The sequence below is a fragment of the Tyto alba genome, unplaced genomic scaffold (assembly GCF_018691265.1).
Source record: "Tyto alba isolate M040663 unplaced genomic scaffold, T.alba_DEE_v4.0 Super-Scaffold_14, whole genome shotgun sequence".
NCBI classification, from domain to species: Eukaryota; Metazoa; Chordata; class Aves; order Strigiformes; family Tytonidae; genus Tyto; species Tyto alba.
In genome coordinates, this window is record NW_024881276.1 from 46,402,639 (window position 1) to 46,419,118 (window position 16,480).

A 16,480-nucleotide genomic window follows, 5' to 3' on the forward strand; every position below is an offset into this window, starting at 1 on the left:
TCCTCACACCTCAGCTACTTAATAAAAGGTATGCAACTAAGCCACCACTCTAGAGCTGAATGTCTTTACCTTATTAATTCCTAACGGAGGAGATAAGGAGATAGGAAACCTCTGAAACATGTAAATTCCATTGTTTTAAAGTGTAAGCTGTTTTCAAGTGTAAGGTCTTTTAACCCTGCATAGTCATGCCAGACATTTGAAGCGCTCTGTCAACACCCGAATGTCAGACTGCCATCTCTTAATTTGGTTGTTCTACTTCAATTTGTCTTCAGCCAAGGAACAGCTCCCCTCCAAGAATCAGCTAAACAACTCGGTGTTGAAGAAAGAGGAAAAAAAACCCTGGTAAGATTCCACACTTCAGTAGTGGGAGAAAATGGAAAAAGTAGTGGGCAGCTTTGTGAATCAGCTGTGAACAACAGAACAGGGATTTAGAATACTGAGACTATTTTAATTTTTGCCGGAATTGAGCATGCAAACTAGCTTTCAGAACTAGCTGGGAGTGGAGGGGGTCTCTGATCCTGTTACCAGTAACCTTTTTCCCCAGGTACACTGGAGCCCTTTCCAAGGCAGGAGAAACCGTTCCGCTCCCCCCACCCCACACAATATCTCTAGAGAAACTCCAGGTTTGGGGCAATCTTTACTCTTTCTCAACAAAACTTGTTAATTACAAAAGCTATTGAAAGACATTTTTACCCAAGTTGCAGCTTGATTCTGGTGACTTGCAAGACAGAACTCCAGAAATGGCAGATTTGTTTCCCTGAGCAATTTTACCTGGATACTTCTCTGGGCTACTAAAGCAGCATCTAAACCTCTCATAGTACAGGAGCAGAAATTCATCCAGAAATAGGAATTTGTTGCCGACAGACAAAATTACTATGTAATAAGCAGAATTCTTTCCTCATCTGCAGTGGTACTCCACAACTCAAGTAACAAATTCAGTGAAACAGCTTCTGATTTACAGCAATTGGGAACAGAACCGGGAAAACACATTTAGAGGATACCCCACAGACCACTTGTCGTGGTTTAGGCCTCATTGGCAGCCAACCACAATGCAGCAGCTCTCTCTCCCTCTCCTCTGGCAATGAGAAGGGACAGAGAGCCAGGCTTGGGGTTCAAGATAGGACTGGGATGGGGAAAAATTCCCCTTTATGATCACGAGCAAAAGGAAGACTTGTTAGGGGAAGAAAAAAAAAAGAACATACATTTATTACTGAAACTAACAACAACACATAACAGAGTAGGACAGTGAGAAGCATTGCCACATCTTGAGAACAACTTCCCCCCACCCCTCTGTTCTTACCGGGCTCATTTCTGCTCCCGATATCTCTACCTCCTCCCCCAGTGGCGCAGGGGCAGGGAATGGGGGGTGCAGTCAGCGCTGCCACTTCCTTCATCTTCGGTGAGGGGAGTGTCCGAAACTTGTTCCTCCTGCTTCCATCGTGGTCCCCCTCTCACAGGAGACAGTCCTCCACAAACTTGCTCCAACATGAATTCCTCCCATGGGCCGCAGCGTTCCCCACACTGCTCCGTCGTGGGTCACTAACTTCCTCTGACTGGATTCCCTCCCATGGCTGCAGCCCTTCCCGAGCTGCTCCGGCGTGGGACTCCCCCGCATGCTGCAATCCTCCCAGCACTGAATTACAGCAGCAGGGCTACCTTTTCCCACAAGACCCCGGCCTTCTTTGGGCACAGAACCTTGATCATCCAGGCAAAAAAACACAGGCCATAAATCAGTGTCTGCGCCACCATAGATCTGCATGGGTGGCAGGGGGGGCCGCCCTGCTGTCTCACCACAGGATACAGGGGGGTCTCTGCTCAGGCACACCTCCCCCCTCCTTTCTTCCTCCATTCCTCCACTGACCTTGGTGTTCACGTAGCTGCAGCAACTCCTCCTCACAAGTCCCACTGCACGTCACCACGTCCCTTCTTAAATACATTATCGCAGAGGTGCAACTGATTGGCTCAATTTTCCAAACAGAAGTGGAGCTGACATGGAGCTGGGGGAGCTTCAAGAAGCTTTTCATAGCGGGCTGCCCCGATAGCCCCCTCCCCTGCCACCAAAAAACTCCACCACTCACTCAACCCAGGACACCACTAAGTGCAGTTGACAAAGCAGCTTGGCTGTACAGAAGCAAAGCAGAGATAAATCATACTCAGGTTCTGGATCTCAATAGGAAAACATCCTGCCTTGCTCCATGACTTCTCCCCATTAGGTGCAGGTGTAGATGAATTCTACTGATACTCACCAACTTCAGTGTGCTGCTCCGTGTAAAGGTAATGTCAATTCTTTGGGAGTTGTTGCTGCTTTTTTTTTTTTTTTTTTTTTAGATTAGCTCCTTATGTCCCCCTATTTTTCAGCAGCAGCTACCTTAGCAGTTCAGCCACTACTGCTATGACAAAGTGTTCGCTGAGTAGAGAGACTGAAGAACAAATACAAGTACTGCATACTGAAATGCAATCAATTCTGGTGAACCAATGCTACCAAAATAAAATATTGAGTTGTTACTAGACAGTCTTGCTTCAGAACAGCAGATCAAGTAATGATTACATTTTTTAGGTTCATTCTTGGGATAAGCAGACCATTTTAACATGTGCCAGAAGTGAGTATATAAAGGCACTCACCTGCTAGAATTAACTCAGAGTGGAGGGGAAGTGAAACCTGACTGAAATCCCCTCACTATAAACAGCCAAATTCCTAGGTGCATTTCAATCCCCAGAAAGGCAGGGTTAGGGCTAGAGAGGGAAATCAATGTATATTTCCAGGCACACCGTAAGCTGTTGAAAACATGATAATGCTTCTCTGATACCACTCCATCCTGGAAGGATTTGGTATTTCTATCATTCATTCAAATAGAAATCAAACACTCATCTCATTTAGATTAAAAACACAGTTCAGTGCTCCAATAGGAGAAATTTCAATGTATAAAAAAATGCAGTAAAAACACAGATGAATGCAGAGAAAGAGGGAGTTGCTTGACAAGATAACTAAAGGGTACCAAAATAAAGTCTTGTGGACAGAGTAACCGGGGCACATATTGAGTAAGCTTTTCAGTGGATTTATGGCAGCATAGCTTCAGTAGTCTTACCTTCTAGCTGCACAGTCCCATCTACCAGCTGATCATCAGTTTCTTGTAATTGTGAGAGGCAGAGGTTACTGATTCAGCTGTCACACTCTCAGAACAGACGTCTTTCCTTCCAATAAGTGGTGGGTATGTGAATACTTAAAAATAGGCAGCAGAATGACACGCTGTTGCATATGGCCTTTCTTCAAGCAACATTTCCCTCTGCATATGAAACGTAAGAGAAACAGCAGTATCTTTTGTCTTACAAGATGCTAAGTCTCACTTAAAAAAAAGCCAGGGCTCTTACATATCAAAGCTACTTTTGGATAGCTAGTGTTCTATATCTTGTGAGTAATATTAAAAAAAAAAAAAAAAAAATAAGAAAGGGCAGTTAGTATTTTATTATAGGGAAAATATGCATATACAACTTCTACAAATGAGAGGCTGCAGGCAGGATCAGCAAAGAACAATGTTGGAATGCTTTCTGAAATCAGAGCATATTTTGCAACAGAGGAGAAATTCACAAAACAGAACACAGAATTACTACCAGGAGACTCAGCACTATTGTCCCTACCAAATATTCACTGCTACAGGTGATGAAAGCCACACAGCCTGCTTTCTCTCCTGAGTAAAGGAGTCTAAGAGGTCAAGACACACCCCAAAGAAAGTGAAGCAATGCTCTCCAGCTCCCAAAATATGATCAGTGACCTCACTAGTTAAGGCCCAAGCACTCAGCACAAACACACCATCTTTAAATCTTTTTTTGCTGGTACAATATAAATGTCTCAACCCTCTTCTTTGCTTGTGTCCTAAAGATGAACCTGACCAGGATAATTGACTCTCAATCTTCCTGATATAGCTACTGAAAATAACTTCATCTAATGTAATCTCTTTACTAGTACTGTAAAACACTTTCCTCTTTCTTCAGGTCACAGGAGAAGGGTAAGCTGTTTGAAAGCCCAAGATGGTCCTAGGAACACAAAACTTCAGCAAACATTATTAAAGCTTCATATATAATCAGCACTGTTCTCAGCTGCAAGGAAATCTGATTTACATCAGACTACCACTGCAGCAAAGCCACAAAAGGTCCTGCAGAGAAGCATAGATCCAATAAATTCAGAAGCCATTTCAGAAATTAAACTGAGGGTCACATTCTGCTCCTGATTATGCTGGAGTAATGGCCCTGCAAACAACAGAGTTATTCTTGATTTATATCATACCTGGTAGCACAATCTGGCCATCAGCCCCCAGAACCAGGCTCCATTCTCTAGAGAATTTTAAAATATTTCTAAGCTTGTTATTTTAAAATTTGCAGTAACAAACACACACAATACAGGCTTTTTGAAGCAAAATATTTCCTCTTCCCTAATGAGGGTGTTGAAAGCAGATCTCACTTGTGTGGTTGTCAAGAACATCTAAAAGGAAACAAAAGCAAAATCTCCAGAAGTTTGAAGGGCCATAAACCATCACTTTTCAGATAATTAGTCAATCACTGAAGTTAGGAGAAAACAAGCAAACAAACCAAGTCAAAAACAACCCCACAAACCAAAAAAACACCCACTTTTTACATCAGTTTATCACCAACATAGATACCTTAGAGTATCTATGAAGTGTCAGGGCCAAAGGAGTGTAAGAACACAGAAGACTGGAGGATCTGAAATGCTGATCTAATATTGCACGCTAATTCCTACACTTATTTTACAGTCTGAAGTAACAGAGTTGCTTACAGAAATACCAAGACTCATCTCTTCTCTAACAGCAACACTATGTTGACTGCCTTCTGTCTATCTATTACAATAGCTAGCACCTTACAAATGCAGTAGTTAGATTGAAGTAAATCACTAGGCATGGCTATTAAAAAAAAAAAAACAAACAACAACAAAACCAAAACAAACAAACAAACAAACAAAACAAACAAAAAACCCAAACAAGTCTAAGCTATATTTCCTTGTGGAATATGCAAAACCAAAGAAAACCAGAATGCTCTCTGGAGAGCAGTGGCATAGAAAAGAGAAGCTGTTATGTCAGCATCCCAGCCTGACCTCTTGTTTTCCAAGAAAAGCGAGACAGGTATATGTTCTCCACTGGTGCTGAGAACTGAAACAATCTCACAGGGCCTGCCTGCAGCAAAACAAGATGAAAGTTGCATTAAGGTTGATTCAGGCCATTTTGACTATTTAACTGATAGCACCACTTCTAATTTCTTAGCCAGAGGCAAACTAAAAGAGCCATTACAGGTTGCTCTGGTTATATCCATCCATTCACTGAAAGACAAACCTCCTTGTCTTCAGCCACTGTAATCTGCTAAATTTTACCCTGAAGAGTTACCCATCTTCACACATTTAGGGCTTGTGACTAAAAATTCTATCTTCTAATTGTAGGTAAAGCAATCACAAAGTCAAACAAATATGCAAATAAACACCACTATCTCCTCTGAGGTCAGAGCCCATCCAATACACAAGGGGAAAGAAAGCCACTGCCTCATTTTATGTTGACTTTTCTAGTGCAGTGCACATCTACAAGTGATGTTGGACTGTATCTAATATTGATTTGTGCTGGAAAATCTGATCTTACCCCATTAATCATTGGAACAAATGTCTACATTTCTATCAGAGACTGCAGAGTGAGAGACCTCCATCTGCATGTGGGATTTAAAGCAATGCTGTGTTAAAAACCATGGTACAATTAAAATGATTCATCATAAGTGACCATCAGGATTTCATTGCAGAAGACTGCAAAGGAAAAAAAAGAAGTGCTTACATGCAGGCACTAGAAAAGTGCTGTGCTAGGACACACACGCTTCAGACAGTAGCATGTTTTAGTCAATATTTAATATTAACAGTTGTATGAAAAATACTTATTATGAAAATGTAGGCCTAGTGCTGAGAAGAGATATATGAAGCCCACTTGACACTACAGCAAGCGTTCAATGAGAAGGGGACAAAGCCCAAAGTAAGTATCTTTACTCCTATAATAAGACATTAGTAGATGCTCTATAAAGCAAAAAAAAAATTAATGTATTCAAAATACAGACTGCATATAGACTGAAAAAGCAAAGCCCTAGGTATACTCTAAAAGAAATTAAAAGAATTTATCCTAAAGACATCCCCACAACAAAAAAACCCCAAACAAACAGGAAAAAAAAAGCAATGATGAAACAAAGCATGGGACAATAAAGACATAAAATAAATCAAGATCAATGATAACAGCTGTAGCCTGAAATAATTGTCTAAGAAAGATCATCCAGGAGAGGCATGTCCTGACAAAGACACTTTCACAGGGCAGATACCCCAAAAGACTAAATGGCAACCTGGGCTTTAGTGACCGGCTTTAGGCACCAGTACAGACTGAGAGTGACATGACTGACTCCTCTGCAGTTGTTCTGCCTTTATCACCATGTAAATGGAGGCAAAGCCTAAGCCTTACAGAACAGGGTTTCTTTTCAGGCTCCATGGAAAGGAGGAAGGGCTATGTCTTAGATCTTCATCATAATAGGGCAGTGCAAAGGCAGGGATGAGCACCTAATGGATCCCTTGTCATAAGGGTGAAAAGAGTAGGAAAATGCTTAAATGGCAGACTAATTTACATGAGGGAACAGACTATTACAGATATTTTTCACTTCGACAAAACAGATATGTGAATGGGGAGAGATGGATACTTTAGCTGACAGTTAGCAAAATCTGTTTTTCCACTGTTATGTTCCCAATTCCAAGGAAATTATAGCAAAACTATCAGTAACCGAGCGTGCCCAGATGTGCTGGCTGGTAAAAAGACAAAGATTTTAGAACCAAGCTACTGTGCTAAGTAATTGGTCATTAACAAAACATGAAGAGAGAAAGTGAATACAGATTGAAAATGAAAACAATACAAAAGAAGAAAGATATATAACAACCAGGGGTAGAGAGCACCTAAAGAAAATCTAATTGGAAAACTACCTGTTCAGGTAGAAATCTTCCCTCATTTCAGCAACCAGGTTTCAATAACCCTCTGGCATCTGCAGATGGGAACCTCTCCAACCACAGAACTTCAAGGACAAAGAAGAGCCATCATGATCCCAAACCTGTCTTTTATTATCTTAATAACATCCAAAATCTTTACCGATCTAAGGTAATCAGATATGAACACATGACCTTATATCGATCTACACAAGGCAAAATTTATGTTTATTGGCTACCTGGATGACAAGCTCTTTCTTCTGACCTTCTTGTTCATGAAAAGGTACCACTGTGTCTCATATCTAGTATTTCCTCATCCTGCAACTTCCACATAACCTACAGATAAATTGATTAAAACAGTTGCTTATAGCTACCAAGTTACTACTTATAATCTTACACCTTCTTTTCCCACTGAAAGAGTTAGAACTAAATGGGGGGAGTCACTGATGCTAAATAAGTTTCTCTTTACCAGGTTAGAGATTATAAATTGCATGGAACCCTTTCAAACCAATCTGTCAGAGTGCAATAGGCACAGGTTTTATTTCCTTCTAGCAAGTAAGTACTTGCTGTACTTGCAGCCATCTGTCTTGGATTCCTTGCAGAAGCAATTTCCCCATACTGCCTCTGAAAACAGTATAGGTAGCTCATGTCAGCATTGTAGTGACATTGTCCTATGGGATTGAGACAAGCAGCTCTTCTGCAGTTACTTCTTTGAGCAGCAGTGTGCAGTCTCACACTACACTAAGACTTTGTGCAGGGAAAGTGAGGGAGCATGGAAAACCAGCTGGGGTCAATGGGAAGAAATAGTTAAATAAGAGTGGCAGGGAGCATGAGGTTTAGGAAAGGAGCAGTGAATAATTTGGGAAGGAAAGCTGTTAAGTGTTGGTGAGGGATGTAGCCACCTGAGCTTGAAGGAGGAAAAGCTAAATTTTCCACAGGTGACCATAAGAGAAGGCAAGATCACAGGCAGGGAGAATACAGACAAGAGAAGAGCACTGCGAAGACTGCTAGGCTGTGTGGGGCAAAAAGCCCATGGTACTCCTACTCTTGCCCTTGGGCATCTCTTTCAGAGCAGAGCTGTAGCTGGCAGGGGAAGAGAGAATGACATCATGTTGCTCCCTTCTCACAGGCTGCGGGAGGCAATTACAGTGTTTGGTATTCCAATTAGTATGAAAGTGAATGCAGTTCAGTGCAAGTGAGGCTACTATCTCCCAACTTGGATTTAGTTCAATGTTTCTAAGACAGAAAGCAGATGGTTTTTAGCTTAATTCTCTGACAAAAGCAGAACCTTTAAAATTATGCTGCTTAAGTCCTGTAAGACGTTTGTTTATAAGCACTCTCCTAAATAGCACTGTTTATTATTTGAAGAAAACAGCATTTGTGGACTGTTCTCACCTTCCAAAGATAGGGCATATGCCACAGTCAAGATTCTTATTATTATTGTTTCATTATTTCTGCAGACATAGGACAGAACATTGACTAGTAGACTATGAAGCATCATAAATAAAGATATGCTAGCACTAACAAAAAAAGAGACACAGAATATGTTTACTGAAGCGGTAGCCATCCATGGAAAATGACTTACTTGTTAGTGCACAAAATAAATTAATATACAAGTTTCCTCATTCACCACTGCAAATTAGCAAAGACTCATTGTTCTGATGAAGGGAATGAAAATCACAGAGTACCAACAGACAAAGAAAAAGCTTTTATTTTCAAAAGTGGCAACCCCCCACATTTATACATAAAAGTAGATGCCTAAAGTCAATGTAGTAGTTTCCTTGATTCAGCCATTTCTGGATCACACATTATGTGTTTGATTTTCCAAAAAGCAAGGCACATATGTTTAATCATAGATTGCATAAGAAGCATATACATATGTATATAAGAAATGAAATGAAGAGCTTCAGACTGATATTGTATCTCCAGTTGTGGTCTGTATATCCAATGCAACGCATTCACAATATAGATAAATATACAGAATAACTAGTTGTAAAGATCAATGAAATAAGATTCTATAACTTGTATTGCAAATTTCTAAATTAAAAGGTGATTCCTTCAGTGGTGGACTTTTCTGTCATTTAGAATGTTTCCCTTTACACATTTATACTCAAGAGTTTTAAAAGCAGGACATGCACACACACATTTTGCTAGACATACATGACTGTTTTCATTGTCTCTTGTCTTCGTGGCTTCAATTTACAAATTTTCTGACAAGATGTTTTAGTAGTACAATCTTATTCTAGTTTAGCAAATGAATTATCCCTTATCACACTTGAGTACAGCCGACTGAGATCAGAAATACCTAAAAGCCTGTAAGCAACTCTTCCTCAAAACTAATTATCCTCTTTCCTAATTTGTTTTTTCATGGTTAGTTCAGAATACAGTAGAAAATTACATCAAAACAGATCTCAATGTGGGAAATAGCTGTGCATATCCATGCTCTTTCCATTCCAAGCCATGGACACTATACTAAAAATCTGTGTTCGTAAGATTTTTCTGGACAGCTTGCAAAATTGAAGCCTCAGAGAAAAGTTACAGCTATTCTAAGTAGTCACACAGCACACCATTTTCCATAGTTGTTATAAAATATAGACCAGGAGGACTCTTTGTCTTCTCCCTTACGTCAGGGTGGATCAGGAATAATGTACTATAAACTGTTGAATTACCTTAATATAGAATTAGTGGAAAAGGTGAACTCAACCAAAAGACATTAATGACTACACAGCATTAAATATCTTCTAAAATCAGTTACCAAGACACATAAGGTTTAGTAGTTGGAATGAATTTTGCAGTATTTCCATATTCTGTAGTTAATGGTACATGAAACAACCCAAAACACTCAGGTGGTTCAGGACATTTGGCAGCCCCAGAAAGAGGATGGGATTCTTGCTGGAAATGTTGTTTAAAGGGACTGTATATTTATGCATGTTCCAATTTAATAGTTACCCTTTGGGTTTTCTAAAGTCTGCTCTCCACAAAAAAAAAACAAAACCAACAGACCAACAGCTAAAGGAGTAAAATGGACTCACAGACTCTGTGTTTATGCCAATTACCAGAAATGTCACCTATCCTTTATTGATAATATGTCTAAGCATGCTTTTTCAAGAGCATGTGAAATAAACTGCAGAACTTAAGTGTATTCATCATACTGCTGTTAAACTTTAATTTGTTACCTATGTGAAATCAATTGTTCAAATCTCTAGGAGGTGCGTGGGGAGGGAAAAAAGGTTAATTCTTTCTATGCCCTTAATTAAAGGGCTTTCCTATATTTAGAGAACAACCATTTCACTAACTACTTTCATCATCTTAAATTTGAAGGATCAGAGATCCACAGAAAATGCTAGTGGAATTTGTATTAGAACAAGCACAGTGTAAAGCTTGAAAACATGAACTTTAAAGATCTGAAAATCCACCAAGAAACCAATATTCCAGTGGGTTTTTTTAAAAACATGTAAGAAGGCTTAAATCACTCTTCTCTTTTTGAAGTTCAAATAACTCAAAATACTGACAGCTTGAGGCTAAGGAAGGGAGCACAAAGGGCAGGAAAAAGTGAACTGAGATTATGCAGCTGGGAAGACCAGGCAGTCTCCTTGCCACCTAGCAGAGTTTAGCACTACTAAACTCATCCAGCATAGGGTGGCTTTTCAATAAATGGAAGGAGGATCACACAATAGCTGTCTTAGTTGCTCTGTTCCCTGAGTATTCATGGGGTAGGCATGAAATACATGTATATCAGCATTTTGGGTTGGATCAGGACTCCACTTTTGGAGCATCTCTGTCTCACCACACTCTTGGTTCAGATTATGAGTTGGTTTTGGAGTGTGAAAACTGGATTCCTTTTGGATGAAACTCAATCAGATGGTGTGCTCCAAGAGTCCACCTAATGTTTTCCATCCACTAATGGCTAACAAGTTCACAGCACCAAGCTACAGTTGACCCAGAGTAAGCTACTGAAATACAGTGCTGGGTCCTCAGCCCCAAGTGCTCTGCCGCACACATCTGCTTCTGTTCAACAGTGTTATCTGGTAATACAGACACAGCCACGAACCTTGCTTCATTGAGAACTAGGTGCTATACGTGTTCTATGTCTTTTGAGCAAGCCTTTTCCAGCTACAACCATGCAGTACTCTTTCAACCCTTCAGTGTGAGAACATGTTGCTAATACAATTAATTAACACTGTTGTATTCTACTGCAGCTCCATAGTAGATTGGAATCCATCCATCCACCCAACCATATTTATGACACCAAAGTTTCAAAGCATGTGCATCAGCAGAGAGCTCCAGTTTCCTAGAACACTTCAAGTTTTCTTTTCCCTGACACACAGAAGTGCTGCACTGCATGGGACCATCTGGCTTGTTGTCGTGGTTTGGGCCTGGTTGGCAGCCAACCACCACGCAGCCACTCTCTCTCCCTTCTCTTCCAGCAATAAGAAGGGACAGAGAGCCAGGCTTGGGGTTCGAGATAGGACTGGGATGGGGAAAAAATCGCCCTTTATGGTCATGAGCAAAAGGCAGACTCGTTAGGGGAAGAAAAAAAAGAACATACATTTATTACAGAAACTAACAACAACACATAACAGAGTAGGACAGTGACAAGCATTGTCACATTTTGAGAACACCTTCCCCTCACCCCTCCCTTCTTCCCAGGCTCAGCTCTGCTGCTGATATCTCTACCTCCTCCCCCAGTGGCACAGGGGCAGGGAATGGGGGATGCAGTCAGTGCTGCCACTTTATCTTCGGTGGGGGAAGCTTCTGGAACTTGTTCCTCCTGCTCCATCATGGTCCCCCTCTCACAGGAGACAGTCCTCCACAAACTTGCTCCGACATGAATTCCTCCCATGGGCCGCAGCGTTCCCCACAATGCTCCGTCATGGGTCACTAACTTCCTCCGACTGGATTCTCTCCCACGGCTGCAGCCCTTCCTGAGCTGCTCCGGCGTGGGACTCCCCCACATGCTGCAATCCTCCCAGCACTGAATTACAGCAACGGGGCTACCTTTTCCCATGAGACCCCGGCCTTCTTTGGGCACAGAACCTTGATCAGTCAGCGGAAGCCACAGGCCATAAATCAATGTCTGCTCCACTGTAGATCTTCATGGGTGGCAGGGGGGGCCGTCCTGCCGTCTCACCACAGGATACAGGGGGGTCTCTGCTCCAGCACACCTCCCCCCTCCTTTCTTCCTCCGTTCCTCCACTGACCTTGGTGTTCATGCAGCTGCAGCAACTCCTCCTCACAAGTCCGACTGCACGTCACCACGTCCCTTCTTAAATATGTTATTGCAGAGGCGCAGCCGATTGGCTCAATTTCCCAAACAGAAGTGGAGCTGACTTGGAGCTGGGAGAGCTTCGAGAAGCTTCTCGCAAGGGGCCGCGCCCCTATATCCCCCCTCCTCTGCCACCAAAAAAACTCCACCACTCACTCAACCCAGAACATTTGCTAAATCACAAAATGTGTAAAAGAGTCTTGCACTATGCCACAAAAGCCTAAGATATGATCCTACCTCAAGGAAAGTAGAGTGCAGCCATCTGCATGAGTCTCTCCTTAAACAGTGTCTCTTTCCCCAGAAGATTTTACCTTATGGTCTTGGCTTATGATGCGACAGGCTACTTGAATAAAAATGGTGGGGAAGATAAGGTGTCCCTGTGGTTTGAGCCTGGAGAGCAACTGAGCACCAGGCGGTCACTCACTCACTCCTTCCCCCTCAGGAATGGGAAAGAGAAAATACAACAAAAGGCTCAGAATCAAGATAAGGACAGGGAGGGATGACTCAACCATTATGGTCACAGGCAAAAGACAGACTCCTTAGGGGAAGAAAAAAAAAAACCCATCAGTTTAATTCAAACACCACCACCACTTAATTTAACAAACAGAGTAGGATAGTGAGAAATATTACCACACCTTACAAACACTTTCCCCCCACCCCTTCTTTCTTCCCAGGCTCAGCTTTGCTCCCAATTTCTCTACCTCCTCCTCCCCCAGTGGTGCAGGGGAACAAGGGATGGGGGTTTCGGTCAGTTCATTGCCCATTGTTTCTGCTGCTCCTTCCTCCTCAGGGGGAGGACTCCTCACACACTTGCCCTGTTCCAGACCGGGGTCCCTCTCCTGGGAGACAGTCCTCCACAAACTTTCTCCGACATGAGTCCTTCCCATGGGCTACAGATCTTCCCAAGTTGCTCCAGCATGGGTCCCTCTCACATGTTCCCATGTGTTGCAGTCCTCCCAGCAACAAACTGCTCCAGCACAGGCTTCCCTCAGAGTCCCAGCCTTCTTTGAGCACAGCCACCTGCTCCAGCATGGGATCCTCCACAGGATGCAGGTGGGCACCTGCTCCAGCATGGAATCCTCCATGGGCTGCAGGGGCACCGCCTGCCCCCTCAGCAAAGGCTGCAGGGAAGTTTCTGCTCTGGCCCACCTCCCCACTCTCTTCCTCCTCCTTTTTTTTCCACTGACCTCAGTGTTTGCATAGGTGTCTCCCTCACAACTCCCACCCCTACTCCCAGGTTCCCCTTCTTAAATCCGCTATCACAGAGACACAATCACCATCACTAATTGGCTCAGCCTTGGCCAGAGGCAGGTCTGTCTTGGAGCTGAGGGATCTTCAAGAAGCTTCTCAGAGGAACCATTGCTGCAGCCCCCCCTCCTCTACTACCAAAAACCTGTCACACATACAAATCCAACATAAGGTCAGGTGGAGAAAAATATGCTGTTCCTAGAAATAAGCTGGAGATACCAGTTTGAATACTGCTTATTTCAGTTAAGCCTTGGCTAGTCAACAACAAACTCAACAATGATGTGTCAACCCATTATACAACAGGTCTAGCTTATGGCTAACAGCTGTAAGAAGGACAACAATACTTAATCAAAGCCATAAATGTACAGAACTGGGCATGGGAGAAACTTTATCCTTTAAAAGGCAGAATGGAGAGTCTTGTAGATAAATTCTTCTTTAGTGGGACAAACTGTACACCTAAGTATGAATTTTTCATATTTTGGAGTCATAATCTGTATTAGTTCATTCTCTCAAGATTAATATTCTACTTGCTCTCTGCTCTCTTAAATGGAAATTGTCATCTCTCTTTCCCTGTTTATTCTCTTGCTGCTTGAAACTCTTCCTTACCTCTCAAAGTTCAAGCTTTGAACTGCAAGGTCATCTCTTCCTTGTCTCAGCCCTAGCAGCTGGACTCAAAATTCTCCTGTTTTTTACTCCTTGCTGAAGCTCCTTTCTAACACCTTTTGCAGCTGTTTCACATAGACAAAATATTTTAAATGGAAACAACAAATCCAATATTAATGAAAATATGTGTTACTTCAAGGGTTGGCAAATGGCCTCTGTCTTGTGGGAAGTCAGATCAGACTACCATAATGGTCTCTCTCTGGCCTTTGAGCATAACAGAAAACACTTGATTCTTTTCTACTCACCCATGTAATTAGGAAGCAGAGCATCAATCAGTAGCTTATACGTATAGAGGGCACAGTGTTCAATAGAGGCTGGGCTCCTGGTTGTGCTGAACTCAGATATGCCTAGGAGAAAATATGATTCTAAGCCACATCAAAAAATAACTTTATTTAAAAAATAACTTTACAAAATCACAGTTTGCTTTGAAATGAAAAACCTATTTCATATATTCAGAATTTAAAATCCTTGATGGCTCTCATTTCCTTCAGTAAAAATAATAGCATAAGCTTTGAAAGGAAAGGGAAATTTCCTATTAGGTTGATGGCTGTCATGGTATGAAAAATTGCCTTGTCTAACTGAAATCTGATTCAAATGGCTTGGATATCAGGATCTGATATGTTGCATTTTTAACTACAGGCATAAAGATTTTTTTTCTATGCAAATTCACCTGAGCAAAGTGATTGTTTGGCTTCAGATTCAAGAAAAATAAAAATTAAGCTGATTACAGCAATGCTTACCTAGCTCCACGTTAACATGAATCTATTATGTGTAGTTCATCACATGTATATTTCACAATATATATTTAGGTGTGTTACTGTGGACCAGAACCCAGTGATGTTAGACCTTGCAGAAACACAAAAAAAGGAGGACAAAACAGTTATTGCCCCCCTAGAGAGCCCTCTGTACCATAAATGGTTTGACCTCAAAACCTTGTTTATACTCAAGAGTATGAAATTTTACTAGGTATGAAAGTTTTCAGGTGCCAAAGCCTCCCATGGGACTACAAAAGGCATCTATTCTTTTGTGTGGAGAAAGCAGAATGGTTTTCCTCAACACTGCAACACACCTGGACTGTTCTGTGGGATGCACTGTCTTCACTTCATGCCCCATAGCACTATCATGTGCAGCCTTCGATGCCATAACCTAGGCTACAGAATGCCTCCCCCTTACCCTGCTTGGATTGCTCACCTGATAAACCTGCAATGGGATGGAAGACAGAAATCTGTAGCTGTCTTGTGGTCAGTCAGCACAGCAAGGGAAGGAAAGCAATGCATTACAGCTCAGGAAATAAGGCAGATAAAACCATATCTGAATACTTGGGTTTTCCTCCACACCACCACCTTCAACTCTCCTCCATGTCTCTCTTACATGTTGATATGTTGAAGAACTTGCATTAGACCAGAAACGAGCTTACCTGTGACAGAGGTTGAATGTGTTTCTGTGTTTTCACTGGTGTTTCCCTTCTGACTGTGTTTTATTAACAGCCCCTTTCCAGCAAAATTCTTGGATGAAGGTAAATAAAGCTAGAACTCAAAATATTCTGTGCAGAAATCTGCTGTGAAAAAAGAAAAAAAAAAAAAGTTGATTTCTGGTAGTAAAGAGTGAATGTACTAATAACAGTTTTTATTTTTTTTATTCATATTCAGTATGCACAGGAATTTTAATAACTTTAGTAAACAGAAGTCACAAACATAAGAGGATAGAAAAGAAACTACAGAAATTCAATGCCAATAGCAATTTTGTAATAAAATGAAGACTGTTATACCTTAATCACCAAGTTAAAAAAAAATCCAGTTCACACATCTCAGCCTAGTCAAAAGAAATAAACACCAACAATAAGCAGCACATCTCTGACCCTCTAGAACTTTCAGATATATCTAACTAGTGCCATTTTGTACAAATCAATATATTGGTATTATCTGACAAGCAGACCTACCGTAATTACAGGAAAAAACCTGTGCCACCAAAAATACTACATCACTGAATATTCATATATGAGTGTAAATAACAATTCAAGCACTGCTTGTATTACATTGGCCTAATCATTACTGAAGGAATCTATTAAAAGTATGCTGTCAGCCAGAGCAATTTGGTTTGTTCAAGTGAACCAGAATCACTCATCATTTTACCTGTTTGAAATAAACAAACAACAAAATAATAATAAAAAAATTGACTTGGTCAACAATTAAAACTGCCCGTAGCAATCCACCTGATCTGCTGTCCCCTCCAGAACCCATTACTCACCTCTCCTTCCACAGCAGATGGAAGGAAAAAAAACAAGAAAATCTATTGAAATGTTATGG

General features: G+C 41.4%; 1 long non-coding RNA gene across 1 annotated transcript; it reads right to left on the reverse strand.

The window, feature by feature from the left end:
- Positions 1-13,264: 13,264 nt before the first annotated feature.
- Positions 13,265-15,725, reverse strand: LOC116965336. The gene is made up of 3 exons (XR_004409295.2): positions 15,592-15,725; positions 14,915-15,020; positions 13,265-14,521 (listed from the first exon to the last, which is right to left on the reverse strand). It is a non-coding gene; the product is annotated as an uncharacterized LOC116965336 (long non-coding RNA).
- Between the last annotated feature and the right edge of the window lie 755 nt (positions 15,726-16,480).